Raw genomic sequence first — 23,767 nt, 5'->3', positions numbered from 1 at the left:
CAGGGCCTGTGTCCAGTAGGTAGGTTGGAGCTGTCTTATCTAGCCTTACTAAAGGCCACATGAGATGCTCACACCTCAGAAAATCTAGAAGAGTACATAATCAAGGGACTTCATCCTCTTTGTTTATGTTCTAGAAGCTCTCTCTCTCTGGTGAAAGGCTAGTGCTTAGGTGGGCCTGAGCTCCGAACTTTTCACCCAACTGAAACCTTATTGCCAAATGAACCACATCATTAATTTTATAACCCTAAGAGGAAGATCACCAAAATGAGGGGCTCCCTTCTTCCAGAAGCCATGTTCTCAAGAAACTTAATAGATATTCTATGAAAAAAAGATTATACAGAAAAATTAATTTGAGAAACCTTCAATAAAAATGCTAAATACTTTAAGCGCTTTCATATATATTCTCTCCCTCTCTCTCTCCCTCTCCCTCTCCCTCTCCCTCTCCCTCTCCCTCTCCCCCTCTCTCTTTATAAAATACAATGTGATGAACATCTTCAGGCATATGTTTTCTTCACCTCTTGGGATTACTTTTTCCTTTGGAGATATGTTCCCCAAAGTAGAATTCCTGACTTAAAACAATACTATCACTTGATAGGTATGGCCAAATTCAATTGGGATTGTGTAGTTTTACTTCCATCAGCAGTGTATGAAAGTATCAGTTTTGCTAGTATCAAATTAGTAATTTGCTTTGTATTCTTCAATGACTAGTACCTAGAACTGTATCTAGCCCATAATATTATACTCAATAAGAACTTGTCTAAGGTTGAAGTAAAAAGTTTAACACTTTCCCATATATTTCTTTACTTAGCATAGGTCCTCATTTGGAATTGCTAGTCTTTTTCTTCTTTATTATTGGGGTATTAATGTTTTCTTTTGAATTTTCCTAAGATATTAAACCTGTTTTCCATATTTGCTAAAAATATTTCCCCTGTGTTTTTTAGTTTCTTGTATACAAAGCTTTAAATTTTTATGTAGTCAGAAATTGTCAGTTATAATTGTGATGTTTTTTTCACTTTAAAGCTTATAAAACTTGGGACTTCCCTGGTGGTACAGTGGTTAAGAATCCACCTGCCAATGCAGGGGACACAGGTTAGAGCCTGGTCCGGGAAGATCCCACATGCCGCGGAGCCACTAAGCCTGTGCGCCACAACTACTGAGCCTGTGCTCTAGAGCCCGCGAGACACAACTACTGAGCCCTCATGCCACAACTACTGAAGCCTGCGTGCCTAGAGCCTGTGCTCTGCAACAAAAAGAAGCCACTGCAATGAGAAGCCCGCATACCACAAAAAAGAGTAGTCCCCGCTCGCCGCAACTAGAGGAAGCCCACGCACAGCAACAAAGACCCAACACAGCCAAAAATAAATAAATAAATAAATAAAAAATTTTTAAAAGCTTATAAAACTTATAGAGAAGGCCAGAGACCTCATAAAGTTCAATGTTTTCCTTATGAATTAATTTCTTATACATATTTTATTCATCTGGCACTGTGGTGTAAGGCGTGGGTCTAAAATGATTTTTCTCTAAATCAGTAACAGATATCCCAATGCAATTTCTAGTCAAGTTTCCTTTTCCATGGTGTCTTTTGAATTTTACAAGTGGCTCTTGGTAACACGTGTGGGTTGAAACAAAAGAGGATGAGTTTCAAATCTCATTAGGGGAAATAATATGAGATAAAAGAGAATTATCTAACACTTCACTGTGTGGGCTTCACCACTTTGCTCTCAAAGGGTTTACAATCTTGTTGTCATAGGTCAAACTTTTGTTTATTCCACTTATGTGTCTGACTGTAACAATCTAGTGGACATAATGTGTTTTAAAGTGGGTGTTGAAATTTCACTTACACTACAATTCAGATGTGCAGTGTAAATGTAGTTTATGTCTTAAAAACCTAATATATTATTCTTCACAAACCCCAACGGCACTTATTTCCAAGCCCTAGGGTCTTCTCGAGGCTAGAGCCTGGATGATGAAAATGGGGTTGGTCTTAGACAGAAGATGTCCTTATATTCTCTTGTGCTGTGTTCCCTGCAGGCCTTAAGGTCAGCATTGGCAGCTGGTGAACTTGTGATCTGTTTCTGGTTTTGTTTTTTGGCTCAGTGTTCTAGGAGAATATTGACCCTCTCCCTGTGGCTGTTTCAATCTCATCCCTAGAAATCCCTCTGAGTCCCTGTCGCAACCTCCTCCTCACCCTCTGAGAACAGAGCTCACCCTTTATCCTCTGCTCTAGATCACTGTGCCCTGTAAGGCCCAGCCTCATGCAGGCTTCTGGGCTCCAACATACGATCCACACCACATGGGAACTGAGATTGACTCAGACATGCTAACCAGATCCTCACTGCGGAGGACACTCTTGGTGCTCCACAGTGATGCCTTTTACAAACCAATTCACCCATGCCTCCAGATGTTGTGTGATGGTTGCTAATACCTTACAAATGTCCCCTTCTTTGGAGAATTTCCCCCAGCTGAGCAGCAGCCACTTTTGCTTAGGAAGCTATGCTCACCCCCACCTTTGGGGTACAGCCCATAGCCAGTGACTAAATGCCACAGGTATGGAATTCTGGCCTCCGTGCCTCAAGAGGAAACAGCTCTGTGGTGCAATTCATGTTACAGAACTCCCTATGGCTTCAGGCTGAAGCTAAGAACACATCCTTGCTTAGCACCTTCCCCTGCCCTATCCCACTTCCCTCATTCCCCTTCTCCTGAGAGCATTCCTCCAATAAAGAGCATGCACTGGAATCCCTGTCTCAAGCTCTGCTTCTAGTGAACATGACCTAAGACACTCACTATGTCTGACAATGCCTCTCTTTACTACGCTGAGCCATCCCATGTTGGCAAAGGGTCTCTGCCCAGCAGAGTCCTCTAAAACTTTCAAGCAGTAAATGAGGCAAAAGTTCCTTGGTCTCAGTTTTCCCCAAATTTGTCTGTCAGCACCACCCCCATCCTTTTCCCCAGGACTTGCCTACATGAGACTTCTTAATACGCCAAAATACCAGTTTTGTCAGTTTCGTGAGCTGCAAATACCTTCCCTCACCCTGTGATTTACCTTTTCACTCTTACAGTGTTCTTTAACAAACAGAAACTCTTAAATATCTAATTTATCAATATTTCCCCTTTCCTTATGAATAGGTATCTTTTGTATCTTGTTTATGCAATTCTTCCCTACCCCCCAACCTCATGAAGATATTTTATATTATCTTTCAGGAACTTTTTGATTTTTCATGTTTAGGTTTTCAATACACCTGGGATAGATGTGGGGATATGGTGTGAGATAGAGGTTTAATTTAATTACAGTTACCCATTGTCGCAGTACTATTTATTCTAAGGACTGACATTTCTCTTCTATAGTGCAACATATATCAAATATTGACCTTACATGTGGATATGTTTCTGGTTTATTCATTCTATTTCATGGTTTATTTTTCTATCCCTGAAAAAGTAATATATTGTCTTGATTACTATAGATTTATAACAGTCTTCTTATCCAATGGATCAAGTTTTCTCTCTTATTCCTCTGCTTCAAAAGGGTAATGCCTATCCTTGGCCTTTTATATTTCCATATGAATTTTTAAATCAGTTTGTCAAGTTTGACCAAAAAACAGTAACCGGATTACATTAAATTTAGAAATGAATTTGGGGAGAATAGGCATCTTTTTTTCTCATATTTTCTACTGTATATCTCCCTGTTCTTATACTCCTTTAATGTCTGAGAATAAGGTTTTATCATTTATTTCTGTAGAATCTTGCACATCCTTTATTAGATTTATTTCTTGGTATTTTATATTAATTTCATTTTCTCTTTCTTGCTGGTATGGAGAAACATATTGGATTTTGGGGTATTGAGCTTTCATATCCAGGGGCTGTGCTAAAATTCTGTTATTAATTCCAATAGTTTATCTGCCAAATCATTTGGATTTTCTATTAATATAATCATATATGCAAATAATGACAGTTTTCTGTTTCTTTCTTTACAGTTCTCATGCCTTTTTCTTGCTTTGTGCCCTGGTCAGAACACTCTGAACAATGTTGAATTGCAGTGGTTATCAGGGCCTTCTTGTCTTGTTCCTGATCTCCAAGGGAAAGTTTTCAACATTTTATCATTTAGTATGTTTGCAGTAAGTCTTTTAGAGATTAAGGATGTTCCCTTCTTCTCTGACTTTGCTAAGAGTTTCTACCATTAAAGGATATTTAATATTATCAAATGAATTTCTACAGCTATTGAAATTACCATATGATTCCCCCCTCCTTGTTCTATTAATGTGATGAAATAAACTGTTGGATTTTCTAATTTTAACCCAACTTTGCATTCCTGAGTCAATCTCTATTTGGTCTCTATCATGTTCTATGAACACTCTTACACATGTCTCTTGGTGCATTGTGCACACATTTATTTTGTCTACATATATAAGAGTGGAATTGCTGGGTCATAAAGTGTGGAAGCTGGTTTTAAGGAAAGAGTATGACGTTAGGTGAGTCATACTCAAGTCATACTTGAGTCAAGGCTTCAGAAGAACCTCTAGGGGAAAACATTTAGCAGGCAATTAAAGATGTGGAACTGGAGTTTAGGTAGAAGCCTGAGATGTGGATTTGGGAGGCATCAACATAAAGTTTATATTAGAAGCCAATGGCATGGAATGCTCTGTGTGGGGGAGGATCACAGAAGAGAGAAAAGGACTCCAGATCAACATGTGGAAAACACCTGTAACTAGGAGGCATGAGGACAAAGAGTCAGTAGAGACAGGCATGACATCAGATGGGTGGGAGGAAAGCTGAGAGTGTATCAAGCTTTGAACACTATGGAGAAAAAGGATTTGGTGACTAGGAGGCCTTCACACTATTTTCTCCTTTGCCATAGTTGCTGCTATAGCTACTGCTATGCTTCTTTGTTCGTTTGCTTTTAATCTTAATAAAGTTCTTTGGTTACTTTTGGAGTCATGCCAATTGGCAGGACTGTTATCACCCTGGCAGCTGCTAAGAACATTCTTTACCACCCCACAGAAATACTCAGGACAGAGTATTTAATGAGCACTTACTAATTATAGGCCCATCAGTCAAAATTATGACCTCAAAAATAGCAGGCTTTCGAAAGTCAGCTGAAGGCGCATGTGTCACAGGACAAAGCTGTCACACAAATGGAGAGAAAGAAAAAAAGAGGTTCCCTTTAAAAACTATTAACTTTACAGAACTGGGTAGCTGAGGCTTCATAACTTGATATACTGAACTTTCCTTCATGCTACCTCTTTCAACTCCTGTCACTATTTAAGGCTCCTTTTCAAAGGCCACGAGAAAAATCATGAGGAAAGAGAAAGGGAAGAAGAGGGAGGGTCAGCCAAGTACTGTGGATAGAAATGCCAAAGAAAGTTTGGGAAGATTTCACTAATTTGCCCCATACCCTCTGTGAGCAGGGAGTAAAGCAACATATACACTATATGTCATTAGGTACACAGCAACAACCCTCAAATATGCAGTGAATGTTATTCCAGAAGACAAATATTTATCATGTTTTTACTCTATTCCAAGCTAAGGAAAGACAACCTTGCAGAAAACATCTCATCAGCAACATAAAAGGTCAAAAGGCAATGGAAAATGAGAGTAAGAAATGAACGATAAAGAAAGAAATAGAATCGATAACTTCCAAACCAGAAGAAAACAAAAATGAAAAAATAAACAGGAACAACAAGAAAGCAAAAATTAAACCCAAATATAGCAGTAATCTATGCTTTTAATCTTTAATAGGTAAGTAAATCTATTTATATTTGGTAGGTGAAAAACAAAAACTAGATATGGGCTATTTATAGGAGACACACCTAAAACACAATGACATACATAAGCTAAAATAAAATGAATGGGAAATATATATTAGACAAATAACAACAAAAATCTATCTAGCAAAATTAATATCTGGCAAAACAGAACTTAAAGCAGAAAGACAGTAAGAATAAAGCAGGACCTCACTAGATGATAAAAACAATCTACCAAGAAGCTATAACAATTTTGAACCTGTATGCATTGAATAATGTAGTTTCAAAATACATAAAGCAACATTTTTATAACCGATCCACCATCATAGAATATTTTCAGTTAACTTCTCTCGAAAAGTTATCAGTAAGGTGGGCAATATATATACATACATTAAAAACAGTGAAGATTTAATCCACACTAAAAACACAGCTTGATCTAATATTCATACACAGAATATTACACTCAACAAATAGAGAATACACACTCATTTTGAGATCACATGTAACATTTACAAAAACTGACTACAAAGAGAATACTAACCTTGCATTCATGGTGGTGAGAGATATGCTAACAGTGTTGGTTCTCTTCAGTTCAGAGACTGGAACAGTCTGAGCCTTCATGTGGCCACGTCAGGAGCAGCTGGCCCACAGTCCCAAAGTGATAACATGTCAGATTCCAAGAAGGCTTTCTGATGAATCAGAAAACGTGAAATAAACTAAATCACATGAAACTCCACATTTTGGGATTCAGAAGCAAAACCACTTAAAACAATAAAAAGAGAAAAAAACTGTGATAGTTTTATTTTCCAGATTACTGTTTTTCCTTGGTTCATTTTTTTATCCAGTTGCAAACAATCAAATAATTTCAACTGCCATCTTCCATTTCTCTTGTACTTTCACAGCTAGTACTAATTCACTTCATCCTCACAATAAACTTGTGAGGTTGAAAAAGTATTATCATTCTTAATTACTAAACTCAAGTAAATGAAACCAGCCTCTTGCCCATCACCAGAAAAAACAATTCTTTAATGATAGAAGTGCCAGACCTTGCTGAAAAATACTGCAGTATTATTCTGGATATCCAACAGTAACTTTGTAGCAGCCACCCATATCCCTAACCCACTAGCATAAAGCCCATTTTTGCCACCAGGGCAGCAGGCTGAAAGTGCTACGAAATTAAGGTTCTCCCAACAGTCCTCAACCCAGAGCTGACAGGATTTGTATATGAAATGCTTCAGCTTCCTCACCCTCAGGTGGGAGAACTCTGAGTCTCCTACACAACCTCCCAGAGATCCCCAGCAGGCTGAAGCTCTGGTAGCACCCTATATTAGCTCCTTTATGCCTGTCTCATTTCCTCACCCCACTCCAGTGTTTCCTTAACCTCTCAATTAAATGATTTGCATTTGAATCCTTGTCTTGGGATCTACTTCCACAGTAACTCAAACTAGGACAATCTTTCACACTAAAAAAAAAATTGCACCATGTTTTCCACAATTTCTACCTATTGCTTAATGTCAGAGAAAAATGAGTCATTAACATTCGGTTTTGATCTTCTGAAATGTAGGGAATTCATGGGAAAATATAACCAATGGACACGGTATTTAGTGAGCACCCCAGCGTGCATAGCTGGGTACTAATGGCCTTATTTACAATACAACACTATCTACAGTACAGAGTAAGGGCTGTACTAGGCTACTGCAGAGGGGGAAAGCACTAACGAAGAATAGACTATTTAAGGTTGGCATTTAGTAAGGACATGGGGCCAGGGAGGGGTTAGCAATTCTTCATATTTTGGTTGTCACAAATGATTTGCCTATGTATGCTCTAAAAAAGCTGCACAGGTCAACTCTCCAAAGGCACCTTGAGACTGCAGTCGGGTCTCCAGGTGGGAATTATAACACCAAACAGCGCTGCCACTTTCAGAGAGGACTGGTCTTTCTCTGGAGACCTTCCATGAAAGCAGCGATCTTGTCTGGGCAAACCTGCCCACTCTCTGTATCCATGTTTTATTTATTTATTTTTTTAACGTTTTCACTGGAGTATAATTGCTTTACAATGTTGTGTTAGTTTCTGCTTTATAACAAAGTGAATCCGTTATACATATACATATATCGCCATATCCCTTCCCTCTTGCATCTCCCTCCCTCCCACCCTCCCCATCCCACCCTTCTAGCTGGTCACAAAGCACCGACCTGATCTCCCTGTGCTATGTGACTGCTTCCCACTAGCTATCTATTTTACGTTTGGTAGTGTATGTATGTCCATGCCACTCTCTCACTTTGTCACAGCTTACCCTTCCCCCTCACCATATCCTCAAGTCCATTCTCTAGTAGGTCGGTGTCTTTATTCCCGTCTTGCCCCTAGGTTCTTCATGACCATTTTTTTCTTACATTCCATATATATGTGTTAGCATATGGTATATGTTTTTCTCTTTCTGACTTACTTCACTCTGTATGACAGACTCTAGGTCCATCCACCTCACTACAAATAACTCAATTTCGTTTCTTTTTATGGCTGAGTAATATTCCATTGTATATATGTGCCACATCTTCTTTATCCATTCATCTGTTGATGGACACTTAGGTTGCTTCCATGTCCTGGCTATTGTAATAGACCTGCAATGAACATTTTGGTACATGACTCTTTTTGAATTATGGTTTTCTCAGGGTATATGCCCAGTAGTGGGATTGCTGGGTCATATGGTAGTACTATTTTTAGTTTTTTAAGGAACCTCCATACTGTTCTCCATAGTGGCTGTATCAATTTACATTCCCACCAACAGTGCAAGAGGGTTCCCTTTTCTCCACACCCTCTCCAGCATTGATTGTTTCTAGATTTTTTGATGATGGCCATTCTGACTGGTATGAGATGATATCGCATTGTAGTTTTGATTTGCATTTCTCTAATGATTAATGATGTTGAGCATTCTCTCATGTGTTTGTTGGCAATCTGTATATCTTCTTTGCAGAAATGTCTATTTAGGTCTTCTGCCCATTTTTGGACTGGGTTGTTTGTTTTTTTGATATTGAGCTGCATGAGCTGCTACTAAATTTTGGAGATTAATCCTTTGTCAGTTCCTTCATTTGCAAACATATTCTCCCATTCTGAGGGTTGTCTTTTGGCCTTGTTTATGGTTCCATTTGCTGTGCAAAAGCTTTTAAGTTTCATTAGGTCCCATTTGTTTATTTTTGTTTTTATTTCCATTTCTGTAGGAGGTGGGTCAAAAAGGATCTTGCTGTGATGTATGTCATAGAGTGTCTGCCTATGTTTTCCTCTAAGAGTTTGATAGTGTCTGGCCTTACATTTAGGTCTTTAATCCATTTTGAGTTTATTTTTGTGGATGGTGTTAGGGAGTGTTCTAATTTCATTCTTTTACATGTAGCTGTCCAGTTTTCCCAACTCCACTTGTTGAAGAGGCTGTCTCTTCTTCATTGTATATTCTTGCCTCCTTTATCAAAAATAAGGTGATCATATGTGCATGGGTTTATCTCTGGCCTTTCTATCCTATTCCATTAATTTATATTTCTATTTTTGTGCCAGTACCATACTGTCTTACTGTAGCTTTGTAGTATAGTCTGAAGTCCGGGAGCCTGATTCCTCCAGCTCCATTTTTCGTTCTCAAGATTGCTTTTGCTATTCGGGGTCTTTTGTGTTTCCACACAAATTGAGAAATTTTTTCTTCTAGTTCTGTGAAAAATGCCAGTTGTAGTTTGACAGGGATTGCACTGAATCTGTAGATTGCTTTGGGTAGTATAGCCATTTTCACAATGTTGATTCTTCCAATCCAAGAACATGGTATATCTCTCCATCTATTTGTATCATCTTTAATTTCTTTCATCAGTGTCTTATAATTTTCTGCATACAGGTCTTTTGTCTCCTTAGCTAAGTTTATTCCTAGATACTTTATTCTTTTTGTTGCAGTAGTAAACAGGAGTGTTTTCTTAATTGCACTTTCAGATTTTTCATCATTAGCGTATAGGAATGCAAGAGATTTCTGTGCATTCACTTTGTATCCTGAAACTTTAGCAAATTCATTGATTAGTTCTAGTAGTTTTCTGGTAGCATCTTTAGAATTCTCTATGTATAGTATCATGTCATCTGCAAACAGTGACAGCTTTACTTCTTTTCCAATTTGGATTCCTTTTATTTCCTTTTCTTCTTTGATTGCTGTGGCTAAAACTTCCAAAACTATGTTGAATAATAGTGGTAAGAGTGGGCAACCTTGTCTTGTTCCTGATCTTAGTGGAAATGCTTTCAGTTTTTCACCATTGAGGACGATGTTGGCTGTGGGTTTGTCATATATGGCCTTTATTATGCTGAGGAAAGTTCCCTCTATGCCTACTTTCTGGAGGGTTTTTATCATAAATGGGTGTTGAATTTTGTCAAAAGTTTTCTCTGCATCTATTGAGATGATCATATGGTTATCCTCCTTCAATTTGTTAATATGGTGTAACACATTGATTGATTTGCATATATTGAAAAATCCTTGCATTCCTGGGATAAACCCCACTTGATCATGGTGTATGATCCTTTTAATGTTTTGTTGGATTCTGTTTGCTAGTATTTTGTTGAGGATTTTTGCATCTATGTTCATCAGTGATATTAGTCTGTAGTTTTCTTTGTTTGTGTGACATCTTTGTCTGGTTTTGGTATCAGGGTGATGGTGGCCTCATAGAATGAGTTTGGGAGTGTTCCTCCCTCTGTTATATTTTGGAAGAGTTTGAGAAGGATAGGTGTTAGCTCTTCTCTAAATGCTTGATAGAATTCGCCTGTGAAGCCATCTGGTCCTGGGCTTTTGTTTGTTGGAAGATTTTTAATCACAGTTTCAATTTCAGTGCTTGTGACTGGTCTGTTTATATTTTCTATTTCTTCCTGGCTCAGTCGTGGAACGTTGTGCATTTCTAAGAATTTGTCCATTTCTTCCAGGCTGTGCATTTTATTGGCATAGAGTTGTTTGTAGTAATCTCTCACGATCCTTTGTATTTCTACAGTGTCAGTTGTTACTTCCCCTTTTTAATATCTAATTCTACTGACTTGAGTCTTCTCCCTTTTTTTCTTGATGAGTCTGGCTAATGGTTTATCAATTTTGTTTATCTTCTCAAAGAACCAACTTTTAGTTTTATTGATCTTTGCTATCGTTTCCTTCATTTCTTTTTCATTTATTTCTGATCTGATCTTTATGATTTCTTTCCTTCTGCTAACTTGGGGGTTTTTCATTCTTTCTCCAATTGCTTTAGGTGTAAGGTTAGGTTGTTTCTTTGAGATGTTTCTTCTTTCTTGAGGTAGTATTGTATTGCTATCAACTTTCCTCTCCAAACTGCTTTTGCTGCATCCCATAGGTTTTGGGTCGTCATGTTTTCATTGTCATTTGTTTCTAGGTGTTTTTTGATTTCCTCTTTTATTTCTTCAGTGATCTCTTGGTTATTAAGTAGTGTACTGTTTAGCCTCCATGTGTTTGTATTTTTTAGAGACATTTTCCTGTAATTGATATATAGTCTCATAGCACTGTGGTCAGAAAAGATACTTGATACGATTTCAATTTTCTTAAATTTACCAAGGCTTGGCTTGTGACCCAAGATATGATCTATCCTGGAGAATGTTCCATGAGCACTTGAGAAGAAAGTGTATTCTGTTGTTTTTGGAATGAATGTCTTATAAATATCAATTAAATCCATCTTGTTTAATGTATCATTTAAAGCTTGTGTTTCCTTATTTATTTTCATTTTGGATGATCTGTCCATCGGTGAAAGTGGGGTGTTAAAGTCCCCTACTATGATTGTGTTACTGTTGATTTCCCCTTTTATGGCTGTTAGTATTTGCCTTATGTATTGAGGTGTTCCTATATTGGGTGCATAAATATTTACAATTGTTATATCTTCTTCTTGGATCGATCCCTTGATCATTATGTAGTGTCCTTCTTTGTCTCTTGTAATACTCTTTGTTTTAAAGTCTATTTTGTCTGATATGAGAATTGCTGCTCCAGCTTTCTTTTCATTTCCATTTGCATGGAATATCTTTTTCCATCCCCTCACTTTCAGTCTGTATGTGTCCCTGGTCTGAAATGGGTCTCCTGTACACAGCATATGTACGGCTCTTGTTTTTGTATCCATTCAGCCAGTCTATGTCCTTTGGTTGGAGCATTTAATCCTTTTACATTTAAGGTAATTCTCGGTATGTATGTTCCTATGACTGTTTTCTTAATTGTTTTGGGTTATTATTGTACATCTTTTCCTTCTCTTGTGTTTCCTCCCTAGAGTAGTCCCTTTAGCATTTGTTGTAAATCTGGTTTGGTGGTGCTGAATTCTCTCAGCTTTTGCTTGTGTATAAAGGTTTTAATTTCTCCATTGATTCTGAATGAGATCCTTGCTGGATAGAGTAATCTTGGTTGTAGGTTTTTCCCTTTCATCACTTTAAATATGTCCTGCCACTCCCTTCTGGTTTGCAGAGTTTCTGCTAAAAGATCAGCTGTTAACCTTATGGGGATTCCCTTGTATGTTATTTGTTGTTTTTCCCTTGCTGCTTTTAATATTTTTTCTTTGTATTTAATTTTTGATAGTTTGATTAATATGTGTCTTGGCGTGTTTCTCTTTTGATTTATCCTGTATGGGACTGTCTGTGCTTCCTGGACGTGATTAACTATTTCCTTTTCCATATTAGGGAAGTTGTCAACTATAATCTCTTCAAATATTTTCTCAGTCCCTTCCTTTTTCTCTTCTTCTTCTGGGACCCCTATAATTTGAATGTTGGTGCGTTTAATATTGTCCCAGAGGTCTCTGAGACTGTCCTCAATTCTTTTCATTCTTTATTCTTTATTCTGCTCTGCAGTAGTTATTTCCACTATTTTATCTTCCAGGTCACTTATCCGTTCTTCTGCCTCAGTCATTCTGCTATTGATCCCTTCTAGAGAATTTTAAATTTCATTTATTGTGTTGTTCATCACTGTTTGTTTGCTCTTTAGTTTTTCTAGGTCCTTGTTAAACGTTTCTTGTATTTTTCTCCATTCTATTTCCAAGATTTTGGATCACCTTCACTATCATTATTCTGAATTCTTTTTCAGGTAGACTACCATTTCCTCTTCATTTGTTAGGTCTGGTGGGTTTTTACCTTGCTCCTTCATCTGCTGTGTGTTTCTTTGTCTTCTCATTTTGCTTAAGTTACTGTGTTTGGGGTCTCCTTTTAACAGGCTGCAGATTCGTAGTTCCCGTTGTTTTTGGTATCTGCCCCCAGTGGCTAAGGTTGGTTCAGTGGGTTGTGTAGACTTCCTGGTGGAGGGGAGTAGTGCCTGTGTTTTGGTGGATGAGGCTGGATCTTGTCTTTCTGGTGGGCAGGCCCACATCTGGTGGTGTGTTTTGCGGTGTCTGTGACCTTATTATGATTTTAGGCAGCCTCTCTGCTAATGGGTGGGGTTGTGTTCCTGTCTTGCTAGTGTTTTGGCATAACGTGTCCAGCACTGTAGCTTGCTGGTTGTTGAGTGGAGCTGGGTCTTGGCATTGAGATGGAGATCTCTGGGAGATTTTCACCATTTGATATTACGTGGAGCTGGGAGGTCTCTGGTGGACCAAAGTTCTGAACTTGGTTTTCCCACCTCAGAGGCACAGCCCTGACGCCTGGCTGGAGCACCAAGAGTCTGTCATCCAGACAGCTCAGAATAAAAGGGAGAAAAGAAAGAAAGAGAGAGAGAGAGAGAGAGAGAGAGAGAGAGAGAGAGAGAGAGAGGGAGAGAGGGAGAGAGGGAGAGAGGGAGAGAGGGAGAGAGGGAGAGAGGGAGAGAGGGAGAGAGGGAGAGAGGGAGGGAGGGAGGGAGGGAGGGAGGGAGGGAGGAAGGAAGGAGATAAAATAAAATAAGATAAAAGGTATTAAAATAAAAAACAAAAAATTATTTAAAAAATTTTAAGTAATTAAAAAAAAAGAAAGAAAGAGGAGAAAACCAAGACAAAAAACAAATCCACCAATTATAACAAGCGCTGAAAACTATACTAAAAAGAACGGACAGACAGAACCCTAGGACAAATGGTAAAAGCAAAGTTATACAGACAAAATCACCCACAGAAGCATACGCATACACACTCACAAAAAGCGAAAAAGGGGAAAAAATATATATATATATCTTTGCTCCCAAAGTCCACCTCCCCAATTTGGGATGATTCGTTGTCTATTCAGGTATTCCACAGATGCAGGGTACATCAAGTTGACTATGGAGATTTAATCCGCTGCTCCTGAGGCTGCTGGGAGAGATTTCCCTTTCTCTTCCTTGTTTGCACAGCTCCCGGGGTTCAGCTTTGGATGTGGCCCCGCCACTGTGTGTAGGTCGCCTGAGGGCGTCTGTTCTTCGCTCAGACAGGACGGGGTTAAAGGAGCTGCTGATTCGGGGGCTCTGGCTCACTCAGGCCGGGGGGAGGGAGGGGTACAGAGTGCGAGGCGCGCCTGCGGTGGTAGAGGCCGGCGTGACGTTGCACCAGCCTGAGGCACGCCGTCCATTCTTCCAGGGAAGTTGTCCCTGGATCACGGGGCCCTGGCAGTGGCAGGTTGCACAGGCTCCCAGGAGGGGAGGTGTGGAGAGTGACCTGTGCTCACACACAGGCTTCTTGGTGGCTGCAGTAGCAGCCTTAGCGTCTCATGCCCGTCTCTGGGGTCCGTGCTGATAGCCGCGGCTCGCGCCCATCTCTGGAGCTCCTTTAAGGGCCGCTCTTAATCCCCTCTCCTCGCACACCAGGAAACAAAGAGGCAAGAAAAAGTCTCTTGCCTCTTTGGCAGTTCCAGACCTTTTCCTGGACTCCCTCCCAGCTAGCCGTGGTGCATTAGTCCCCTTTAGGCTATGTTCACGCAGCCAACCCCAGTCCTTTCCCTGGGACCTGACCTCTGATGCCCGAGCCTCAGCTCCCAGCCCCCACCTGCCCCGGCGGGTGAGCAGACAAGCCTCTCGGGCTGGTGAGTGCCGGTCGGCACCGATCCTCTGTGCAGGAATCTCTCCGCTCTGCCCTCCGCACCCCTGTTGCTGCGCTCTCCTCTGTGGCTCCGAAGCTTCCCCTCTGCCACCCGCAGTCTCTGCCCGTGAAGGGATTTCCTAGTGTGTGGAAACCTTTCCTCCTTCACAGCTCCTTCCCACTGGTGCAGGTCCCATCTGTATTCTTTTGTCTGTTTTTTCTGCTTTCTTTTGCCCTACCCAGGTACGTGGGGAGTTTCTTGCCTTTTGGGAGGTCTTAGGTCTTCTGCCAGCGTTCAGTAGGTGTTCTGTAGGAGTTGTTCCACATGTAGATGTATTTCTGATGTACTTGTGGGGAGGACAGTGATCTCCACGTCTTACTCTTCCGCCATCTTGGAGCTCCTCGTGTATCCATGTTTTAAAAGCCAAAATCCAGGACTTCTCTGGTGGCACAGTGGTTAAGAATCTGCCTGCCAATGCAGGAGGCACAGGTTCAAGCCCTGGTCCAGGACAATCCCACACGCTGAGGAGCAACTAAGCCGGTGCACCACAACTACTGAGCCTGCACTCTAGAGCCCACGAGCCACAACTACTGAGCCCGTGTGCCACAACTACTGAAGCCCACACACCTACAGCCCGTGCTCCGCAACAAGAGCAGCCACTGCAATGAGAAGGCCGTGCACCACAACGAAGACCAGCCCCCGCTCGCCGCAACTAGAGAAAGCCCACGCGCAGCAATGAAGACCCAACGCAGCCAAAAAAATTTTTTTAATTAAAACAAAAAAAGAATGTGACTCCAATAAACAAATTGACATGCCAGAAAGAAAAGTGGTGTGGTGGATGCTGTGGTGAGCCACCCAGCCCTGGCCTTCAGGAGAGACACGCTCATCCCCCAGCTGCTGTGTTTGAGGCTGACAGCTCTCTGCTGAGGCCCCATCTGGGAACTGCCCTCAGCCAAAGAGAGCCACCTCACCCAAAGTCACACCCCCAACAGCGGGTAGCTCACATTCAATGACCAGTGGGTGAGGAGGCATAAAGCCTTGACCCCCTTGCCTCAGGGAAGACAACAGGCAAGGGCCATCCCAGCTGCAGAGCTCCCATGATTTGAGCTGAAGCCTTAGTAGTGACTGACTCCTCCCCCTGCTGAATCCTGCTGCCTTCATTCCCCCACAAGAGCACTCCAGCATTAACTTCTGCAGGTAAACATCTGTCTCAGCATCTCAGACAGCTGAAGATGCAACAAATACCCATGTAGTCTACACCTGGATCCAACAAGTACTCTCCTTTTGCTATATTTTAACTCTTTCTCTCCATATATACATATTATAACATATATATGTGTCATATATACACACACACATACTTCCCCAAATTTTTACTTTGAAAATTGTCAAGCCTACAGAAGGACTAACAGCACCAACATTCACATACTCCCACTGAGATTCAATAATTATTAGCATTTTAGCATGCTTTCTTTTCCCTATCTTTTCTTTTTCCTATACCATTTGAAAGTAGGTTTGAAGACATCAACTCATCTCCTAAATACTTCTGTAGGCATCACTCAAAAATAAATGCAATCTACACCACCACAATGCTATCATCACACCTAAGAAAATTAACAATAATTGCGTTAACGACAGGTTTAAATTTTTTCAATTTTGTTTTCAATGATACTCTAATCAAACATTTGTGAAACCCTTGGGGTTTCTTACAATGAAGTTTGAAAACCACTTTTCAAGAGTAATAACCTAGAAAGCACAGGCCCATCTGAGAAAAAACGGATCAGTCTTTAATATAAGAGTAACTAACAACAACTGCCCCCCAGCAACAGACCCAAATAGTATTTTATAGCCTTGTGTATCACATCCATCACACATTAGAATACCTACCTGCATACGCAGATACATGCTAAGGTCTATGAATTGGTTAATATCCTTTAGTAATTGACAAGCTGGGAAGTGTGCCTATGTGAACACTTCTGTTCTCAAGCCCACAGTTTGTAAATTTGGTAACAGCTTTTCTTATTAGTATTTTTAGGCAGATCAAAAGGGTGTTAAAACAATAATTACTCTAGGAGCCCAGTAAGTAAGTATAAGTACAGGATACTGCATTGTCAGGCACCACAAAAACACATCAATGTGTTATATCTTCCTTAAATAGACATCATTCATCACTTAAGTAAACCAATTAATTTGAAAACAAAAGCGCTAATAGAGAAACGTGATATCCACTAAAATGTACATTTTATTTCAGGAACATCACTTTTAAGAAAGTGACTTACTTGGAAATTCACTTAAATGGTGCCATTAAAAACTTGAAGTATCAACATCCTTGGGAAATGATTATGTTAGCAATGCAAATGTACAAGTGCCTCCTCAAGCTGGGCTTGAATGGTCCTGTCCAAGTCAGATATCTCAGTTAGGCAGGGTCTTTATCTGGCCATTTAGGGATAAGGATAATATACTGGACCATGAACATGCATATATATGTTCCTCTCTCTCTCTCTCTCTCTGGCGCACGCGCGCATGCTTTCTCACACACGCGTATGGGCGCGTGCACACACACATCACTCTTCCTGTGTTTGAGATGGGAAAAGAAAAGAAACCTACCGTTGCCTACATCTCGAACGCTGGCATTTCCTTTAAACAGACATCTAAAATAGCTTTTGTTTAAAACAACAACATGGATTTCAAGGATTAAAAAGCAAGTATTTCAAGGGTCATGTGACAGGTGGAATGTAAGAACAAGGAAGTTCATTTCACTAAACACAACCTACTGTGGTCCAGCCCCTTCTTCCCAAGCCTGATCTGGATGCCAAAGACCATCCCTGATGGTATCACTTGTGACTCAGATTGAAGGGAGGCTAGTGCTCTCCTTGTAGCCAGAGGGAAAGTCATTCCCCTTCCCATGGACTGTCCCTCAAATCTCTAAATTACAAGTCAAGGGAAAAACCAGTCACCCTGCACTTGTCAATGCAGTGAACTAAGCAGAGCAGAGCTAAAGTTACTACAGCCAGTAGATTCCACATCTTTTTGAATTGTGACCTGAATAAGAAACCACATTTTACATGGCAACCCAATTCCTAAATACAGTATAGATTCCCAACTAAGACAAACATTTTCCAAAATAATACCACCCTCTGATATTTTCTATTTCATTTTTTTAAAATGCTAGTCCCAACTCATTAAACTGACGTCACCACCACTGACGGGAAATGACCTGCAGTGTGAAAGACACAATGCTAGAGGGCCAAACCCCAAACTGTATTTTTGTACTAGAGTGGATTCACAGAAAATCTTTGGCGCTGGCTTTACTTAGAGCTGACTAAAATCCCTCTATTTGCCAATGGAACCTTTTCTGAAAATATGTCCAGCTGAGATCTCAGGGCCAGCCTGGTCCCAACTGCATAACGGTCCCTTTCAGCACTTTTCTTTTAGATCACGTATTCCATTCTCTGTGAATATTACTTGAATTAAAATTAGTCTTTTTAAATTATGCGTACATTTACATTGTAAATGATCCAAACAATAAAGCCTCTCCACACCTACTCTTATCCACTGCCCAGAAAAGCCACAGTAAACATCCAGACAAGTATCTTTAGTCTTTTGTGATGCATTCACGTATTACCCATAACCACACATAAATGGTTTTTAATAATGCAAATAGAATTACATTTACTGTTCTGTGACATGCTGTCTGAACTTAAGAGATATGTCTTTGTGAGTCAGGACAAATTTTAAATCAGTTTATGTAGACTGCATTCTTTTTTTCAATAGTACTTTGTTGAGGAATGATTTATATACAATAAATGCACATAAGTACAGCTTGAGGACTGTATATCCTCGTGTGACCACCATCCAGATCAATATGTAGAATTTCCACCTCCTCAGAAGGATTCGCTCATGCCCCTTCAAGTCAATACCACCGCCCACAGAAGTAACCACTACTCAGACTTCCAACACCAAGCATTAGTTTTCCTATGAAACTTCACATTCATGGACTCATATAGTAACTATTCTTCTGTGTCTGGATTCTTTCATGCCACAAAATACCTTTGAGATTCATCCATGTTTTTGCACATATCGGTAGTTTTGCGTTTTTTTGTTTTTGTTGCTGAGTGGTATTCCCACTACAATTGGGGTTGTTTTCAGTTTGGGGCTCTTGTGAATGAAGCTACTACGAACATTCTTTTAGAAACTTTTCTGTGGACATGTGCACTCGTTTCTCTTGAGAATATACTTATAATTGTTGGGTCATAGGTAGTGTATGTTTAACTTTATTAGAGACTACCAAGCATTTTTCCACAGAGACTAAACCATTTTATACTCCTACCAACAGTGTATGGAGTTCCAATTGTTCCAATCCTCGCCGGCACTTTGCACTGTCAGTCCTTTGTATTGTTAGCCATTCTGGTGGATGCATGCTGGTATCGCCTCACAATTTTAATTTGCATTTTCCTGATGACCAGTGATATTGAGCACTTTTTCACGTGCTTATTGGCCATTCCTATATCTTCTTTTATGAAGTGCCCATTCAAGAATTTTGCCCATTTTAAAATTGGGTTGCTCATCGTTTTGTTACCAATTTATAGAATTTTTAACATATAATGGATACCAGTCCTCTATCAGACACATGTATTGTGAATATTTTCAGTCTAGGGTTTGCTTTTCACATTAGTATCTGCCACATTCTTTTTAATGGATGCACATTTTTCCCACTGTAGTAGCAGTTTCTTAATTTATGTTACCATTATCTATTAATGGATATTTACACTCATAGGGAAAATTTTGTGCTTCAGTGGAAAACTGTACATTGTTTAGAGAACACTGCTCTTGGTTATCTGATTCTGATTTTCCATTCTATAAATTGTATATAACTGATAGCAATGCAAAATAATTCTTATCTATAGACGTGCAAATAAATTGTCTGGTGAAGATTCAATTGACTTTCCTCCCCAGTTATGGGAAAAGCCAATTTTTTCTTCATTTGCACTTTAATTTCAATATTTCTAATCTGTAAATGTGTCTGTTCTTTGGATTGTCCTTTAAAATGGTTGTGACATCTAACGAGTTCCCTCATTAGTAATGAGTTAATAAAATCTCTAACATGTCTTCCTTTTATATCTGTACATGAGGCATATTTTACCTTTTTAAAAATTATTCTTTAACACATTGTTTCTAATTTTTTATCCTGTTACAGAGGATGCTGCAACCCTTACTGCACATTTATCTCTGCATAGAAGTCTCAAGACTAAGAAGTCCTCATGCTCTCTCACACTCCAAATCAAACCAACTTTGAGGAATGGATTTAACAAGTTCAGCTACATGAAGGCACAGAAGACGAATAGACAGAACTTGTACCGTAACAAGGGGAAAGGTCAAATTAGGCTCAAACCAAAGAAATCAAACTAATGGTAGAATTTCAAGCATAGTAAGACAAGGTGAACGAGGAATGCCTTTGTTTATTGGGCACCTACTAATCCCAGACTACTATGTTAGGCACAGATGACACAACCTTTGCCATCAAGAAGTTCAGGAATTAGTGGTTTACAGGACTGTTATAAGAGGTAGGAAAGACAAGGTCAAAGACAGTGCCACCAAAGATCAAGGAAACAGACACTGGAGACCTCAGTTTGAAGCACCAAGGTGGAAAATTCTCACAAGATTACTGGGAAGCTGATGAAGAATCTCTGAAAACCCCCAACCCTACACTGACACGTCTGCAGCAGTGAAGTTTGTGATTCTCATGAGTTCTTCAGGAAGCTTCTGTAAATCTCAGTCTGCCCATATGTCCCAGTTGTGGAGAAAAACGGCTTCTTTTCTTCTACCTTCAAACTTCAGGCCAGTTCCTCTCATCAACAAACTCTAAACCAGAACTATACTGAGACAGGGGTTCTGGGAAATGTGGTTCTCAGCTTCTCTTCTGCAAAGCAGAGATTCTAGAAGGGGGAGGTGGTGATGCTGAGTTGAGACCTGGCACACAGCTGGGGCTCACTACGTGGTGACCATCACCCCTGCCGTCCATGAAGTGGCAGGGACACTGAGCAAGTGTTCAACTTCCCAGCATTTGAAAGTACAGCTGACCCTTGGACAACCCAAGTCTGAGCTGTGTGGGTCCACTTATGCGTGGATTTTTCCCAATAGTAAATACTACAATACTACACAATCCACGGTTGGTTGAATCCGCAGATACGATACCTCAGATTTGGAGGAACTGCATGTACAAAGGAACCAGGTATACGGAGAGAGCCAACTATAAATTATACATGGGTTTTTAACTTTGCAGAGGGTCAGAGCCCCTAACCCCCAGTTGTTCAAGGGTCAACTGTACCATTTTTCTTGTAGGATTTCTGTCCATTGATTGTCCAGTCTCCCCTTTCCCCTACTTCATTGTGCAGGGGCCAAACAAGGACTCTGCAGTCACAATCCTGGAAGGCAACTGCTGAATAATTCAGTAGTATTGAAAAATACAGGCAAGGATTTACAGGTTTGTACTAACAACCCTAGCATAAAAGTGAGACTTGAGGTCTAGCCCTGGCTTTGGCACTAGCAGCTCTATGATTTGGGTAAAACCACTGAACCTTCTTATAACTGTTTCACTGAAAAATTCAAAAGGCTGTGATACTGAGAAGAGCACATCATGTCTGGGGTGTTCTTCCCAAGAATGCATAACCTCAGTCCAATCATGAGAACACATCAGACAAACTCAAACTGAGGGACATTCTACAAAATGACTGACCAGTACTCCTCAAAAGTGTCATGGTCAGGAAGAACAGAAAGACTGAGAACTGCCACAGATGGGAGGAGACTAAGGAGACATGAGAATTAAATAAAATTTTTAAAAAGTCAATCTTGGATTGACTCCTGGAAGCAAAAAAGAATTTTAACGGAAAACCTGGTGAAATACAAATAAAGTCTGGAGTTAATAGCATTGTACCAATGTTAATTTGTGAGTTTTGATAATTGTATCACATTTACGTAAGCTGTTAACATTAGGGGAAGCTGGGTGAAGGGTGTATGGAAACTCTCTGTACTATTTTTGCAACTCTTCTGTAAATCCAAAATTATCCCAAAATAAAATGTTAAAAATTAAAACCGTGCTATTTAAATGGTATCAAAATTGAATTCATCATTTTGTATTGGGCCCTGCGAATTATGTAGCTGGTCCTGCATGGAAGTGTTACCAAAGCTGTTGCCCCAGAAACAAGTAAACTTGCAGAAAAGCATATCCTCTAGCTGTGTTCACAGGACAGGAACAAGAGAGTCCATCCACAAGAAAACTGGTGAAACTTATTCAGCTTCAAAAGTGGGACAAAGGTTGCCCTGCAGCTCATTAGCATCTCATTGTAATCTTAAGATCTCTGCCTGTCCTCACCATGATGGTTTGACCTGCTTCAGACCCAAATGCCAAAGGACCATACAAGGGCAGAAAAGAGGTGGCACCCCAGTTCCAGGAAGAACCCCACCTATTCCCAGAAAAATCAAGGTATATGACTCCCTCTCATTAACCTTGCCCTTAAAATCTTGTCTTAACCATCACCCAGGTGAGAAGTTGATTGGCGACCTAAGTTCCCGCTTCTCCATCCTCAGGCCACTGAATTATGTTTGCCCTCAAGCATAGTTGCCCTCAGCTTCGATCTCAGCTTGGGTTTAGTTTTTGGCTGTCAGAACCTGAACAGAAAAAGAAACTTCTCCCTGAGGCAGGGGGGCTTTGGCCGGGCTAGGGCCCAAGTGGGGGTCCAGACGACCTAATTCGGTAACAGAAATATATGGAAAACTGGGTAAAACCCGTTTCCCGTGATGCAAAATAATGAAGCGGCAACAAAACAATTCCCATGAGCTCCCGGGGAACCTGGAAGGAGCAGAGATAAGAGCTGCTCCATCTGACGGGTCTTGTGGACAGAAATGAGGATGGTTCTGAGCCAACGACTAAGGAGCAGATGGGACAAATAACTATCTCAGCTGATGGCTAAGAAAAATGACCAGAAACTGATTCTGAAACCCTCCCCCCAGCCTTGGCACTGTGTAAAACCCCCTACAACATAGGAGCAATTCTGATGAAAACCCCTGCCAGCTGGTATTCTCCCAAACCTGTCTCCGTTCACGTCCTCGGTTCTCTCCTTGTAGTTCTGGGAAACTCACAAGCCTTGTGTGACTAAGGCTAAGTTTCCACTCCAGCACGTGGAGGCTGAAATCGGAGACTAAGGGTGACGTCACCAAGTTGGCGTCACACGTCACTCCGACTTCGCTCACCCTCTCAGGAACAACCAACGACCATTGGTTAACCGGACACCACTGAGAGCAGCCTAGAACGCGGGGGTGAGGCGGAAGCACCCTCTGCACAGCAGAGACCAAGACAGACGGCATAGAAAGGTCAGAGAAGCGGCTACACACACCACACTGCCCCTCCCCCAGGCCAGCGCAGCCCCACACGGTCGTCTCCCCTGAGCCTCCGGGTCCTCCAGTGCGAAAAGGGCGTGCTTGGGGGGAGAAGCCAGCTCGCCCAGCACTGTGGGTCACTGTGTGGGAGCCCCTACTCCAGTCTCGCCCCACAGGGCTTGCCCAGTGGGAACCTGCCTGTGACCGAGAAGGGGCCGAGGGACTGGCAACAACCAGCACTTGGACCTGGGCTGAGTTCGTACCTGCAGCGCCCGAGCAGTAGTCCCAAGCAGCCGCTCTGCTCAGCTGCCGCACTCTGACCGGGGAACTCGGTGGGACCCTTAAACGAGGATTTCTGCTGGCCCTAGAGCGTGACTTGCCCACCCAGGCAAGGAGCTGAGGAGAGCGTCTCCCGACGCCGTCTCACCAGTAGAGCGGACACCTGGAAGCTGCGCAGCCAACAGCGCGGGAGCTGAGAGGTGGGTGGGCGGGGCTGACAGCCTCCCGAGAAAAGCCGGAATCGCGTGGACGGTTCACGTGCTACCGCCCAAGTGGGGGTAATTAATTCAGAGCCGAGGCTGAGAGTAGTTGCCGACCCACCCTGCTTGGAAAGCCTGGCGTTACGCAACCCGGTCCTGCTAAGGCAAGTGAGCTAAAACAGAGCCCTGCCCACTGTGACTCCCGAGGGTGGGGCGGGGCGATTGGCCCAAAGGGGCTGGAAAGATTAC

The 23,767-nt window shown here is 41.2% G+C and overlaps 1 protein-coding gene across 2 annotated transcripts in view; it reads right to left on the bottom strand.

The window, feature by feature from the left end:
- RAI2 (retinoic acid induced 2) overlaps positions 1-23,535 on the bottom strand; it is a 400,131-nt gene extending 376,596 nt beyond the window's left edge. The window contains exons 1-2 of one of the 2 annotated variants that reach the window (XM_089904743.1): positions 23,303-23,535; positions 6,280-6,427 (exon numbers count right to left, since the gene is read on the bottom strand). The gene's annotated coding sequence lies outside the window, so the exon portion shown is untranslated. The remainder of the gene's footprint in view (positions 1-6,279; positions 6,428-23,302) is intronic. The other variant, XM_089904742.1, reaches the window with a different exon arrangement.
- Between the last annotated feature and the right edge of the window lie 232 nt (positions 23,536-23,767).

Source organism: Delphinapterus leucas, chromosome X, assembly GCF_059928025.1.
Source record: "Delphinapterus leucas isolate spDelLeu-1000000601 "Yukka" chromosome X, BTC_Dleu_Yukka2, whole genome shotgun sequence".
NCBI lineage: Eukaryota > Metazoa > Chordata > Mammalia > Artiodactyla > Monodontidae > Delphinapterus > Delphinapterus leucas.
The sequence above is the reverse complement of the archived record's forward strand: the minus strand, read 5'-3'. Positions and strand labels throughout refer to the sequence as shown.